The sequence below is a fragment of the Gallus gallus genome, chromosome 1 (genome assembly GCF_016699485.2).
Source record: "Gallus gallus isolate bGalGal1 chromosome 1, bGalGal1.mat.broiler.GRCg7b, whole genome shotgun sequence".
Classification (NCBI taxonomy): domain Eukaryota; kingdom Metazoa; phylum Chordata; class Aves; order Galliformes; family Phasianidae; genus Gallus; species Gallus gallus.
In genome coordinates, this window is record NC_052532.1 from 75534281 (window position 1) to 75550566 (window position 16286).

Sequence of the window (16286 nt, forward strand, 5' to 3'; positions counted from 1 at the left end):
AGGAGCAGATGTGAAGAATTTTAGGCAGACAAATTTTAAAGTATCTGACAAATAAAACAATTTGAATACACAGAAATGCTCCAGGCACTGGCTGAAGTCAGCCTAGCACAATTAAATTTTAATGGATTCCTAACTCAGTATAATAAATGTTAGAGACTAAGATTAGGATTGTTGTGATTCCATGGAAGTCAAGAAATTATACAGACTGAGCAGTCTGACAACACACTACTCTTCTTCAATAGTAAATAGCTGCAAGGCTGTTGGTGCAAGAGGATGACATGAACAGCCCTGTGCCAGTCACTGTTAATTCTAGCCATCTCCGAAATGGATGAAATCTAGCTATCACATGCCAAAACTTCAATCAGAGGAGCATATGCCAATTTTTTTCAAACATCTCAGAAATGACAATAGCCACTAGAGGCAGGAGATGTATGAAGAGATAAACAAAAATAAAAACAGAAGAGGTGAGGATGTACAAAAGGAGACGTGCAAGATGTAAGAAATACACATCTGGAGAAGAGGAGGGAAAAAAGAGGGAGATGTGGAAGTGCACATTGCTGGGGATATGGCTGGCTATGTACTCTTGGAAAGAGGTGTCCCAAGGCAGAGAGAGTAGTTTGAGGAAACTGTAGTCCATGGAGGATCCATGTCAGAGCTGGGACAACTCTGACGTTACTACAGCCCATGAAGAACCCATGTAGGAGCACTAGAGGAAAAAAATGTGCCACCTTCCACCTCAACAAAGGAACCAGAAGGGACTAAGTGTAATACAGAGAGAATAAAACTAGGGAAGCTGAGACTAGGAAGTGGAGAGGAAAGGCAATAAATTTAGTTTGAGTCTGCAAAAGTGAGTGTTTTTTTCCCCAAGTATGTGTTTAACTGTTTGTCTTTGATGACAACATTAGCAAAAATTGCAGAGTTGTTGTGCAAATTACACAGAAGCTGATGTAGAAATTCTCTAGGGAGAGCATTTAAATATGGATTTAGAATTCCAGATTTAGAATTCACTTCCTACTTGCCACCTTTCAAATAAACATACAGATTTCCTCTTCCAGAATAACGTCCCCTCAGAGCCAGTAAAAAACACAGGATGGAAGAGTATTTTAAGCTAATAAAGATGTTGGTAGCAAAAAACAAATCACCCCAAAAAGACATTAATATCACAAGGGTTACTGAAGATAGAGTTACACGAACTGTCAAACCCAGTAATCTCTGTAGCAAGAATGTATTAAATTACCATGAACAAAAACTGCAGGAGAAACACGTGTCCCTTGTTTTCTTTACCAGAAGCTAAATGTAAGCAAGTACTATACTGCTGGAAGTCTGAAGGCTCACAGCCTATAGAAAGCACATAGTTTCACTACTCTGGCTGTGGGCTAAGCAAAGGCTAACACTGCTCACTTGGCCAGAACAGATAGAACTGTCATAAACCTTCAGATAGTTCATATTTTGAAGCCATGTATGGTGCCCTTCTGATCATATGTTGTATTTGTAGAATAACCTCTACTGAGGCCTGCCATGGTCACCAAAATCTGCCGACACCTGTATCTCCTCTGTTGAAAATGTGTTGGGTTTCATGAAGCTTGAGCCAACATACCAACAGCAAGCCCAGCACCCAAAAGCTCCTTATCCTCCCCTGAAGCCACCCCCTTGGAAGAATGGCATTTAAAAAGAGAGAGAGAGAGAGAGAGAGAGATACTCCCTCATTCCCTCATGTTCTTTGCCTCTCACTACTAACAGATAAACTTCCAAGGGCATTAATTTAGCTTTCACACCCCATCACGCTAAATTGCAAAACTGTGCATTCAATTCAGCAACTACAAGGAAGGATTTTCTTTCTCTCTCAGTGTATGAGGAAAGAAGTGCCTACCTCCGAAGGGGAAAAAAGAATCAAAAGAATTCCCACAGCCATAAAAAGCATTTCCAAACCTACTTCAAAGCTTCATGCTGGTTTTCAGCTAGTAATGGTATACTACTGCTTGTACAAGAGGCAGATAAAGCTTCTCTTTAAGACTTGTCAAATTCAGGTAAAAGAACCAAAAGGCTCTTCTGGAATGGATCAGAGCAAAGAACTTGAGATTTCTGCAAAATCCTTTCAGTGGGAAGCGGAATGAAAATACCTGCTTCTTGGTAGATATATCTGTCTGTTCTCAAAGCTACTGCATGCACCTACCTGTCTGTGAAGTGCAGCAAAGACCTACAGAGATAACTATGCAGTTATGTCCCATGAAAGGTCAAGGAAAACACCTCAACTATAATTTCAGTCTGTCACTTAACGACAGTTTCTGTGACATAGTGGTCTCCTGAACTTGCTAAGCATCTTGTTAACTGTAGATTAAAATAAAGATGTAAATAATGAACTGTGCATCAGACGTCACATGCCCAATAAACCTAGACACAAGAGGGAACTTAAGTATACTTATGATGTCCACCAAATGTTAATATTTTTCTACACATACAAAGCAAAACATAAAACAAGTCTTTTAGATTACTTCAGAATTACACTGTTCACATAAACATGTACAATAAGTCCTTAATTCCTTGCACAGCCTTACTTGCTGTCATTCATGGAACTGTTTCTTCCTCCCAGCTACACTAAATGTCTTCCCAGGAATCACCTTTTCCACAAACAGGGCTGCATGTGTCTAAACAACATTTTAATCATTCTGATCACTGTTACCATCTTTTCAGCAAGATGCACAAACACTTAGCTCTTACTGATATCATCCTTAACATAAGTTTTAATGTTAACTTTACTAGATCCCTCTACCACAAGTCACCAAAGGCAAGTAACTCCTCTTAGTTTTCCATTTTTCTAGCCCAGCTTTTTTGAGGTTACAGTTCTGGGTTCACATCATTCCTTCCTATCTTTGTTGACTGCTGACAGTCATTAATGCTCATTCTCAACCTTCAGATCTCCTTTTTTTCTCTCTAAATTGTCTGGGAAGTTTTAGACTTTGGCCTCTATATCTCCCACGTCTTTCTCATCCTTCTGTCAGATCTTTGTCTTCACATACCACGTATACAATACACTGGGGATGTTCAGCACCCAGACTCCTCAAAAAGTTTAATCCTTCCCTCCCTCCCTTCCCTCCCTCAGCTCCTACTTTTACTATTAATTCAACCAACAAAGCTGAGGCTATCCCCAAAGTCAATAAAAATCCTTCAATATTCATTTCCTTTTTATATGCCTTTGATACGATCCACACCACATCCTTGTCTCTAAATTTGAGAGACAGGGATTTGAAGGGTGGTGAACTATTCAGAGAATTGGTCCGATGGTCACAACCAAGGGGTTGTAGTCAATGGCTGTATGTAGAGGTGGAGGCTGGTCATGAGTGGTGTTTCTCAGGGGTCTGTCTTGGCACCAAGGCAGTGGGATTGAGTGCACCCTCAGCAAGTTTGCTGATGACAGTAAGCTGAGTGGTGCAGTTGATAAAACAGAAGGAAGGGATGACATTCAAAAGAGGAACCTAGACAGGTTTGAGAAGTGGCCCTTGTGAACCTAATGAGGTTCAACAAGGCCAAGTGCAAGGTGTTCCACTTGGGTTGGAGCAATCCCAGATATGCCTACAGAATGAGAGAAGAACTCATTGAGAGGTGCCTTGATGAGAAAGACTTAGGCGTTCTGAAAGCTTGACATGGGCCAGCAGTGTGCACTTATGGACCAGAAGGCCAGTGGTATCCTGGGCTGCATCATAAAAGGGGTGGTAAGCAGGTTGAAAGTGGTGATTGTCCCCCTCTACTCTGCCCTCATGAGGCTCCATCTGGAGGACCACATCCAGGCTGTGGCCTCCCAGCACAAGAGAGATGTGGAGATGTTGGAATGGCCACAAGGGTGATCAGAGAGCAGGAGTGCATCTCCTATGAAAAAAGGCTGAGGGATCTGGGCTTCTTCATCCTGGAGAAGGGCTTTGGGGAAACCTAATTGCAGCCTTCCCATATTTAAAGGGAGCTTATAAACAAGAGGGTAATTAACTTTTTAGACAGGTAGATAATGGATGAGGGGGAACAGTTTTAAAATAAAAGATGGGAGGATTTAAATTAGACATCAGGAGAAAATTTTCACTGAGAGAGTTGCAAGGCACTGGCACAGATTGCCCAGAGAAGTTGCGAAAGTCCCATCTCTGGAACTGTTCAATGCCAGGTTGGATGGGGCCCTGGGCAACTCATTTGAGTGCCTGATATAGTGGCTGGCACTCCTGCATGTGGCAGGGAGGTTGGAACTAGATAATCTTTGAGATCCCTTCCAACCCAAGCCATTCTATGATTCCATCATCCTTATCTTTCCACCTCTCCTTGGGAGCCTCCAACCTCTGCTTCCCCATCATTAATCTGTAAACTCTGCTGTTTGTTCTTCACTGTTCTTCTGACTCCAATCGTGCTTCTAAATTTAACATGCTGAGCAACTAGTGTGGTATGGTGTCATGTTTTTTAAATTCATCAGGACTGCAATTGTGGCAAACCCCTGTGGCAAGTGAAACCAACAGCAGTGTAGAATTTCAAAAGCAGCATGTTGATTTTGAGATAAGAGGTGCAGACAACTCTTTAAATGATTTATTAACAACAGCAGAGTTAACTCTGATCAAATTCCTTTCACTATTTTTAACAAATTGTATTTTTTTCCTAAGTTATATATTGAATCCAGAAACAAGATGTATTCAGTAAGCAATGAAAGAATACATCATTATGATCATCATACTAGGACTTTGCATGAAATAGATCATAGAAAATCATGCTGCATTTCACTACAGCGCACTAGGCAGTTCTATGCAGACACCTCTCCCCTGTCACTGCAGAGCCAGTTAAGTTAGCAGTCAAGTTTGAGCCCCTGTAGCAGTTTCACACATCAGAGAATTTTATATTCAGCTAGGAGTTCTATCACTTTGATTATTCATCCAATGCTCAAATTTGCTCCATTTTTACCTTCCATAAGAAAACTTCCTGAGCACACTGCAGTCCATAGAATAAAATTTTGAGAAATTATCAAAACAATCAAATTAATACAAACACAATAATGAAGTGATTAGCACTACCACACCTTCAGCTCTACCTTGATAAATCTGTGTTTAGTATTTGACTGTGAAAGGCTGAGCTCCTTCCTCCTCTGAAATGATGCAGACGTTAAAGCTTTATTTGCTGGGGAAGAATGTGTTAGTTAAACTAGACCAGTACCTGTTCATAATAGGACATATACTCTTCTTAGAAAAGAAGATGCTACACTTCTCAACTATGAACTTAAGTATACTTCATAAGGATGACAAAATATAATTTCTTCCCTTTGCATATGGAGAAACAGCAGTTGAGTTGATCTACGGTCACAAAATGCAGCTTTTTTAAATTTACTAATTCGTCTCTGTAGTGGAATTCCAGGGTCACAGCCTGAACCAATGGGTGGGCTATGTGAGTGGGTGAGTGCCTGGAACGGGGGGTGGTGGTCTGGAGCCACCCCTTCTGTCTCTGCAATACTTCCTGTGCAGTCTGAGTCTGCGCGGGTCCCTCTCTTTGCCCCCGCCCCTCTCTCCGGCGGCGCGACGGTACGAACGGGGGAGGGACACATTCCTCAGCTCGTCTCTCTCTGAGCGCTGTTACCGGGAGGGGTGAGTCGTTCCTTTTGATATCTTTTCCTCGTGTGCCTATTTCTCAAATAAAGGCTCTGTCATTGCCTTCATTTGTTCTACAGTCTCAATACTTAAACCCTCTACCCTGTTAAAGACCTTTTTGCTAGGAAGTATAAATGTTTATTTCTCTCATTCAACATATAAATTAAATCCTTACCTAGGAACATAAGAAGGGCTATCTGTATTCTGTAACTCTTGTTTCCTGGTGGACAGTTTAAGATGCTCCATGCAAAGTGCAACAGCTGAGGGATAATAATTACAAAGCCTGCAGGTTTTTTGTAGCTTCATATTGGTACACAGCAATGAGTGGACATAGATGAAAAGTCACCAGATGTGTTGTTACAGCAACAAACTTGAAGAGCTTCCCTTCTCCCCAGCTGATCATTCCTGCTCACTAAAATTTTTCATCATCTTCTGTGTGCAGCCATATTGAGTAAATTTCTGGAATAAGGAAGACGGGGGAAGCAGGCATATATCACTCTAAACTAATTACCAAAATTAAAAAATAAGGCATTCAATTTGGATTTTGTAGGATTTTGTTTGTTTGGTTGGCTGCAGGGTTTATGGTGTTTTGTTTGTTTGTTTGTTGCTGTTGTTTGTTTTTCCTTTTCCCTTCAGTCTATTTTTAATTGGATTGGTTACCCAGTTCCTTTTGTGGCCACACAGTAAAGTGAACAGAGAACAAATCAGGGCAGAACTTCTTAAACCTGTTTTGCAACCGAAGAAACTGTATCCTGGAACTGTATTCCGCCTAACCCTAGAACACACATACACTGGCAAGAGAACAAGAAATGTTCTTACTGTCCTTGAATCATTTCTCTGAGGACAGAATTACCTCCTAATCTTTCCCAAAGGTACATGGGATTATTCTCTGTAAAGACGATCTTTTACTAAGGTGTAGCTATGTATAAATGTAGCAATCCCTCACCATTACTCTAATGGGAAGCCTCAGGCTCCGCAACCCTGCACCGACGCTCAACATTAAGTACAGCATTTTTCAGTGCATTAAAATTCAATGCCCTCATCAACTGTGTTTTCCCGCATTATTATAGGCTACAGATAATCCATCCAATAACCCTCGTATACATAGTAAAGGTTGCAGCAGCAACAGTTCTGATACTTTCCCAAGTAAGACTAATGAGCAATTGTTTACACACATTTTGGCTGGGAAATTCCACAATCACAACAAAGCAGCTGCATATAGTAATATGAATTTTTCACATGTCAGAGAGTGTATCAGGTAACACACAAAAAAGCCAGTGAGAAGTGTATGTCGAAAATCATACCAAATTAACAGCTTTTAGTCTCTTAGGACATCTGAGAATTACAATGTGAAATACACATAAACATATTTTACTCATGTTAAAAATACATGGCCACTGATGGTAACACTGAAACCTATCTTTAATAACATTCTCTAGTGCACGTGAGTCCAAGTGCTACATTATACACTCAGACATCTGCTTAACTCTTCCTTAGGGCAACAGTCTTTCCTGCTTGTTTCAACAACTGTCAATAGCTGACTGGTATGTGAAAGCAAATCTCAACTTCAATAATGCCTCAAAGGATAGCAAAAACTTTGGAATCCCTCTTTCTCCTCATTTTCTACCCAGCTGCCTCTGTTGGCACCAACAGTATCATAGAATCATAGAACTGCCTGGGTTGAAAAGGATCACAATGATCATTGATTTTCAATCCCCCTGCCATGTGCAGGCTTGCCAACCAGTAGATCAGGCTGCCCAGAGCCACATCCAGCCTGGCCTTGAATGTCTCCAGGGTTGGGACATATGCAATCTCTTTGGGTAACCTGTTCCAGTGCGTCACCACCCTCTGGGTGAAAAACTTCTTCCTAATATCTAACCTAAATCTCCCCTGTCTCAGTTTAAAACCATTCCCCCTTGTCCTATCACTAACCACTCCCATAAACAACCGTTCCCCCTCCTGTTTATATGCTCTCTTCAAGTACAGGAAGGCCACGCTGAGGTCTCCCCAGAAGCTTCTTTTCTCTAAGCTAAACAAGCCCAGGTCCCTCAACCTTTTCTCATAGGAGAGGTGCTCCAGCCCTCTGATCACCTTAGTGGCTCTCCTCTGGACCTGCTCCAAGAGCTCCATGTCCTTCCCGTACTGGGGGCCCGAGGCCTGGACACACTACTCCCGATGGGGTCTCACAAAAGCTGAGTAGAGAGGGACAATCACCTCCCTCTCCCTGTCGGCCAACCCCTTTTTTAATGCAGCCCACAACACAGTTGGTCTTCCAGGCTGCACGAGCACACTGCTGGCTCATGTCCAGCTTCTCGTCTACCAGGACCCCCAAGTCCTTCTCTGCAGGGCTGCTCTCAAGGAGATCTTTCCCCAGTTTGTATAAATACCTGGGATTGCCCCGACCCAAGTGCACTTGGCCTTATTGAACCTCATTAGGTTCTCATGGGCCCACTTCTCCAGCCTGTCCAGGTCCCTCTGGATGCTTTCCTTTCCTTCCAACATATCGACTGCACCACTCAGCTTGGTATCATCTACAAACTTGCTGAGGGTGCACTTGATGCCATCGTCTATGTCACGATGAAGATGTTGAAGAGCACTGGTCCCTAGACCAGCCCCTCAGGGACACCACTTCTGACCAGCCTCAACCCTAACACAGAAACAATGATCACAACCCTTTGTCTGCGTCCAGCCAGTCAATTCCTAATCCACTAAACAGTCCATCCTTCAAATCCACACCTGTCCAATTTAGAGAGAAGGATGTGGTGAGGAACCACGTTCAAAGGCCTTGCAGAAGTCCAGGTAGATGACTTCCACCGCCCTTCCCCTGTCCACCAAAGCCATCACTCCATCATAAAAGGCCACCAGATCAGTCAGGAACGATCTGCCCTTGGTGAAGCCATGCTGGCTGTCTTGAATCACCTCTTTATCTTGTATGTGCCTTAACATAGCTTCTAGGAGGATCTGCTCCATGATCTTCCCAGGCACAGACATGAGGCTCACCAGCCTGTAGTTCACGGGTCTTTCTTTTCTCCCTTTCTTAAAAATGGGAGTAATGTTTCTCTTTTTCCTGTCACCAGGGACTTCACCAGACAGCCATGATTTTTCAAATATGATTGAGAGCATCTCCACAACCACATCAGCCATCTCTTTCAGAACCCTAGGACGGAGTACTCCACTTCTTGCAGATTTCTGCCCAAGCGCTAATTTAATCTTGTTCATGTGTCCACATGGAAGGCTAACCAAATACTCAAGAGCTCCAGTTATCAAGAAACTGGAGTTAAAAAGTGGTCTATGAGATTAATTCAGCCAGTTGCTGCATGATCAATGAAGAACTTTGTTCTCAAGCACTTAGCCTGTTCTGGCTTGGTACTTGTATGAAGTTCTGACCGCTACACTTTCCTGCATATCAGGACCTAGTTCTGCCCAACTGACTAGAAATTATGAAACAGCTTAAGGACAGCAAGGATACCCAGAAACTCTTCTTGTATTACAGAAAGAAATGAATATGGATTTTGTATGTGGAAGTTTAATTAAAACCATCAAGTCATAGCTTCATGGGAAGCTGAACTCCATTGAATGGCTGGCTACTGTTGAAAAAGTATTTGCCTTTTCACCTAACTCCCTCTCACCATATCCCACTGCTCAGTTCAACTCATTCTGTAAGAGGTGAATATGAGGTATTGATTATTGTCATTTATAAGAGAACAAGGACAAAAAAACTTCACAAGTCTGACAGATAGCTGGGCAACAATTATTCAGGAGGTGATAGGAAAGCAGGAACAGGAGGCTGACAAAATTATGTAAGCTGCAAGGCACCATGCATATGGATCCAAAAGGAAATCTGCAAACGTTGAAATGTTTCAACTAACTTCTAGATAAAAGCTGCTGTATCTAAAATTACTTTCCTTCAATTTTAGCCATAAAAGTATTGGGCTTGACACAAATGGCTTAAGTAGAGCTGACTCTTCTTTCTCCACACAGGAATAGGTAAGATGACCTTTGAAGGTCCATCCCAGTCTCTCTCTCTCTCTTTTTTTTTTTTTTAATGATTCTACAGTTGAAGATGCTGATGTACTCTTCATATTGTAGGGAGGCTCATAATCTCCAGTTAAGGTTTGAGGTACCATTGTGCTAAATAACACACTTCCATGTGTGTTTCCCTGAAACATCATGCATAGAAGTAGACCTCTGACTACCACAGTCAACAACTTTGGTCACACGTATTGTATAAACAGCTCTTGCTGAGGTAACACAACTGGCATTCCAGTCCATAGATAAAACCTAAGTTCCTAAAAAGGAATTTACAGTTAACTGCGCAAAGCACACTATAGTGAAAAGAAGAGGAATTCTTAAGACGCTTCAGATAGAAGAGTTTCAGTGGAAACAGTCTTGTTTCCTCTTCCAGAAGCTAGCAATAAAGCATGACTGTGTCTGCGTGCATGCATTGAGATCCAGAGAATTTGAAGTACACAGAGAATGGGTCAGAAGTTCAAGGCGACAACTTTCAGCAGCAGGTTTACCCTGGCCCCAGAGTTCCACTACACAATGACCAAGACTTGCAAGACCATCTGTTTGGGCATAAACTGCACACAGCCTTTCCAGTTTTGCTGCCCAGACCTTTGCCATGCACAGACAGTAGATAGCTTGTTATGGATCAGCTAATGAGCAACTGTTTCAAGAAATATACTGTCCTAGTTCTTCTGTGCTCATTATCTGAATCCTATATGAATGAGAATACTGCCACTTTTAGCTGCTTCTTGTATAAAATCATATTAAGGCCAATCTATAATCCATCTCATTAATATAAAACACAATCACATCAGGCAACTCTCTAGGACTAATTTTACAAATACATTCCTTACAATTTTATCTGATACATTTTAAAAGTCTCCACATCTCCATTCTAACTCCTATGGCAGAGGTCTCTAGGCACTGAACTCTAGATATGGAGAAGCTTCTTCTAATATTCATTCTATGTTCCTTCTTTCTCTGCAATTAATTCTAGTCCTGCTCATATGTTCCACATAAAATCCCTCTCTCCTAAATGTTAAAACCCTTCAAATATTTTTAGATTGTTATTATGTCTCCTCTACCCCTCTACCATTCAGTCATCACTTAGCCAAGCTGTGTATTTAGCTTCTTTAATCTTTACTCCTAAATCAGTCCCTCCAACTCCCAGAGCTCAATATTAAGCCTAGTACACTTATTGCTCTTAGAACTCTACCCATGTTTGTGAGATCCTTCTGGTAATGTTTTTTGCAAAAGCTTGGACAGAAGAGATTTACATGTTCTTGTTTTCAGGAAAAAAATAAACCCTAGTCAGTGGACTTGATTTTTTTTTTCCCTGTATCTGATTTTGTTCCCAGGTTTTGAATTCAGCCTGAAGTTGTAATTGCATGTTTTGTTTACTTAAGAGCAGGTTAGCAACTGGAAATATTTATATCCAATTGTGAAAGAAGGGAGTATTTGGAAAAGTAGAAGGAAACGTTAGGGATTTTTATTATGCTTTTCAGAAAACAACTACAAATGTGTAATTACCCAGAATCACAATGACTTGCTACAAGGGAAAAAGCTGACAAATAAAATCAAAGTCATCTCTCAGGTAACAGTACTGAAAAGTGGATGCAGCTACAGAATATGTAAGGCTGGTTTACTAAACTAGAAACAAATTAAATGCACTGTACAATCTCCTACATAAAGAAGCAGAAGTACTTTGCTGATAGTAAGCTGCTACAGATCAACTTTTTATTGGAGAATAATAAATATTTGAAGTTCCAAAATGAAAAAGCCAAAGGGAGATCCAAAAGAGTAATGCTCTGTGTCTGCAGATCTATATATTGGGAATAACTTAATCCCATACGGCATGCTTGCTTTTAGGCCTGACATATAAAAATGGAACTATAAATCTGCTAAAATCACAAAGGATCAGTACCCATTGTTTAATCAGCAGAATACAGAAAAAAAAAGAACATGTGGGACACAGCAAAACTGCTGATTTACTTCTGTTCACTAAGCATGTTAAATAAAGATGACATAGTCAGTGTTTTTCATTCTATCAATTGCAAGTGCAAACAGTTTTATGGCTGTTAATTAAGCATTTCAAAAGTGGTAAATTTTGAACTCTGTGATTTATCTGGTACATATACTACAGGTGCCCCTTTCCCCAAAATAAGTTATTAAGCATATGAGGTAAGAAACCAGCATGGTTAAACAAGGACCTGCAGGTCAGACTGAGGAGAAAAAGATAAAAATTATAAGCGGCAGAAGCAGGGATGAGAAGCTTGGGAAGAATATCGAGGTGCTGTCCAGATGTGCAGTAATGGGATCAGGAAAGCTAAGGCACAGATGGAGTGTGAAAAATAACAAGGGATTCTTTAGATACACTGGGCAGAAGAGACAGGCAAAGGAGAGCGTACCCTCTCTGATAAACAAAAAGAGAGAGCTGACCTCTTCAGACATGGAGAAGGCTGAGGTACTTAATGAGAGTTTTGCCTCAGTCATCATTGCCAGTTAGGCTTCCCATGCCTCTTGCATCCCTGAAATTGTAATTGGAGGTTGGGGGAGGAAAATCCCTCCCAGTGTCAGAGCAGAGCAAGTCTGACACCACCTCATGAAGCTGAATGTGTACAAGTCTACAGGGCCAGACAGTACGCATCTCAGGGTCCTGAGGGAGCTGGTTGATGTGGTTGTCAAGACGCTCTCCATCATATTTGAAAAATTGTGGCTGTCAGGCAAGGTGCCCAGCAACTGGAAAAAGGGAGACCCAGACAACTCACAGGCCAGTGAGCATCACCTCTGTGCCTGAGAAGATCATGGAACAGATCTTCCTGTAAGAGATGTTAAGGCTCATGCAAGACAAGGAGATGATCCAAGATAGCCAGTATGGCTTCATCAAGGGCAGATCATGCCTCACCAATCTGGTGCCCATTATAATGAAGTGACAGCATCAGTGGACAAAGGAAGGTCAACTGATGTCATCTACCTGGACTTGTGCAAAGCCTTTGACATGGTCCCTCACCACATCCTTATTTCTAAATTGAAGAGATACGGATTTAAGGGCTAGACTATTGAGTGAATAAAGAATTTGTTATACGGCTGTAGCCAGAAGGTTGTTGTCAATGGCTCTAAGTCCAGATGGAGGCTGATGATGAGAGGCATCCCCTAGGGGCCCTTCCTGGGACCAGTGCTCTTTAACATCTTTATCAATGACCAAGACAGTGGGATTGAGTGTACCCTCAGCAAGTTTGCTGATGACAACAAGCAAGTGGTGCAATTAACACAAAAGAGGGGAGAAACACCATCCAGATGAACCTATGCAGGCTTGAAAAGTGTGCTCATGTGGACATAATGAGGTTCAACAAGGCCAAGTGCAAGGTGTTCCACTTGAGTTGGAGCAATCCTAGATATGTCTACAGACTGGGAGAAGAACTCATTGAGAGCAGCCCTGATGAGAAAGACTTGGAGGTTCTGGTGGACAAAAAGCTGGACATGAGCCAGCAGTGTGCTCCTGCAGCCTGGAAGGCCAACAGTATCCTGGGCTGCATCATAAAAGGGGAGGTAAGCAGGGCGAGGGAGATGATTGTATGTCTCTGCTCTGCCCTTGTGAGGTTCCATCTGGAGGACTGTGCCCAGGTCTGCGACCCCCAGTAAATCAATTCAGGAAGGATTCAGAGCTGTTGGAGCAGGTCCATAGGAGGGATGAAGATGATTAGAGGGCTGGAGCATTTCTCCTACAAAGAGGTTAAGGGAGTTAGGCTTGTTTAGGTTGGAGAAGAGAAGGCTCTGAGGAGACTTCATTCCAGCCTTGCAGTACTTAAAGGAAGCTTACAAGCAGGATGGTAGGTAACACTAGTTACTAGTAGGTAACAGTGCTATGAGAATTATCCTGCAGGACCTTACTAGTACCAGAAAGCACTAAATCGGTAAGTTAATGGTGCCCTGGATTTTCTGATACCAATATCAATACAACGGTTAGGAGAAAGAGCATCTCAAATCAGACAAGACAGCTTTCTATGCCTCACAGTGGTGTTAAGCAGAGACTGCTGGAAAAGACAGCAAGGGCTTGCATATGAGCACTGCTGCAGTGTAAGTTTATTCAGTCAATATACTGCCTATATTAGTACAACATATCTAAGAGGTAAAAAGATTATGAAAGAAAAAAATAAATCAATCAAAAGCATCAGGAATTTCACTGACTTGCTGAAGAAGTAGGAACAATGTCTACTCCATACACTCTACACAGCAACAAAGACTGTCAGTTGAAGAGCTGTAAGAACATGAACTCTGAAGAGGTTAGGAAACATGAGCACGAGGCCTGTGTACAGGCTGAAACTCATATTTTAGTGCAATTTTAAATGGATTGAAACCAAGAAGTGCAAGTTTTTCATAATGGTTTGATGCACACTAACACTAATATTTACTGGTAAAAGCTACTGATTTTCATCTGATAGCAGGTTGCCTCTCAACAGGTGAGAACTCCATGAATTGCACACAGTACAGATTCTGGGAAAGGGAACATCATGCAAGGAAGATTAGTATCACATAAACCACTCCTTACTGGGAAAGAGTGAAAAGGTTTGGCTGTGTGGAGCAAGTAGTTGGACTCAGTGATTTTTATGCTTCCCTTCCAACTCAAGATATTCTATTACTCTGTCATTCTATAGTTCCCATTTGTCAAGAGAAGGGTGCATATATGGTTCTGTGTAACATTTTTTCCCCTCTGTTTCAATGAATTGTGTGGAAATTAGCCATGGAACAGCTACAACCTTCCCTTGGAGGCAGGACCTACTCCACATACAGTATATCCTGTTCTGTGACCTGACTCATAAACAGTAAAGATGCAATCAGAGACTATATTTATTCTCCCTGTCTGGTCATATCCTTCTACAGATCCCAGACAGGGCCCCACTTCCTTGGCATGGATCCTGGAGACTAGTAAGCAAAGGAGAACTAGGATTTTGTCAGGAGTTCACTGAACTAACTATCCGTGGTGGGAACAGGTGCACTGAAGGCAAGCAGGGACACTGTCCTGTTTAGAGCAGTGGGAAAGGGCTTGGAGAAAATTGGGTTCATTTCTTCTCCCAGAGCCAAGTTTAGACTTTTTACCCTGCAAGTAGGTTATTTACCTTCTCCAGCTCACAAGTGTAGTTAAACAAAAACTTTCTACAAAATGTCAGACCAAAATCCAGCTAACTCTCACACTCTTTTGTAATTCATTCTACTTCAGTTTTGCTTTTGCTCTCCCACTTGAATTTTCTAGTACCTTTTACTCTCTGCTCTGACACATTAATCCTAAATCTGTAGTCCAAAGACTATGCATAGAATGATTAGTAAATGAAGACAGTCTTAAAACACAACTGTTTCACCAGTAATTTTAAAAACTAACTGTTACGAAAACTAGCAGACTTAGAGCAGCAAGGAGCATGTCTCTATCTCTGCTTCATTACCATAAGGCACCACAAAGTACATTGTCAAGTAAGACTTTACTTTGAACAACATTTTAAGCAAGCATTTCTTCTGAAAGAAACAGTTCTATCCTCACTTAAACTATAACTTCTCATTCCCACTTCCACCATTCCTTCTCCAAATTCTGGCACAAGCTGGCCAGTGAAACAAACCTGCAGGCCTATTCAAATTGAAGTTCTTTTTTTCCTCCTTCTTGGCTGTGTAAATTTTTAGCTGGATCAGTTCAATAGCACATCCATAACAGTATTAGAGACATCATACATCAGAAATTGATATCTGCATCAGAATATTGACACTTAAGGAGCTTCAGGGTGATTAGACTTACTCAAAATATATTGCATGATTACAAATATTATAATGCATATAGCCATTAAAATGATCAACTGTAGATAAGGCTGCATAAAGAAGACCCCTCAGTGAGAGCAACCTAATCCCCTTGCTCAGGGAACAATGACAGGTGGACAGCAAACTGCAGAATGACTTCTTAAGTTCTCTATATGAAACTTCAGGGCATGGCCTTCCATGAAAGGGCCTTCAAAGAGGCAGATTCAATTTCAGAAGTGGAAAAAAAAAAAAGACCACTGACTGGGCTAGGGGATTGTTGCCTTCCATAAGATCCATGCTAGTGCACCAAGAAACAGTTTTAACCTTGGACTTCTAATGAAAGACTGTGCACTCTCAACCTCAGAAGTACACAGTCACAGAAGTACCAGGCGGCTCCTTCCAATACTCTGAGCTAGAGGTTCCAGCCCAGATCTGCTTTTTGCAGACATGATCAAGAAAGAATTTTTAACTGTGGAATGGGTCAAAAATTCCAAATCATGTCTACCACCTAAGAAGTAGACTCCTGCTGCAGCTGCAAGCCAGTGCTTCTCTGTGTTCAGGATTGAGAACAACCTGCAGATGAAAAGCATTTGTGCTAAAAGAGAGCAAACTACAACAAAAAAGAGCATCCAGAAGGGTCTGTTTTCTGCCCTTCTTGAGGCCTCAGAAGTATAGCTAGGTAACAAACTGCAGTTGCTTGCACATTATCTACAGGGCCAGTCAGGGGACTGGGAGTTGAATTGTGGTACCAGACACACGAGCCTTTACCTGTTAGGAAAAGAATTTTGGAGATAGCAGTGAGAGATAACTCAGAAGACAGACTTAGCCACACCATGGAACTATTATACCTATCCAGAATTTAGTTCAGCAGCATGCCCAGCTCTGGGGACCTAT

The 16286-nt window shown here is 41.7% G+C and overlaps 1 protein-coding gene and 1 long non-coding RNA gene across 7 annotated transcripts in view; one reads left to right on the forward strand and one right to left on the reverse strand.

The window, feature by feature from the left end:
• The window catches only part of TEAD4 (TEA domain transcription factor 4), a 67218-nt gene that overhangs the window by 29867 nt on the left and 21065 nt on the right, over nt 1-16286 (reverse strand). The window lies entirely within an intron of this gene.
• The window catches only part of LOC124417656, a 34868-nt gene continuing 24083 nt past the window's right edge, over nt 5502-16286 (forward strand). Inside the window, exon 1 of the long non-coding RNA XR_006933138.1 lies at nt 5502-5600. This is a non-coding gene — a long non-coding RNA (uncharacterized LOC124417656). The remainder of the gene's footprint in view (nt 5601-16286) is intronic.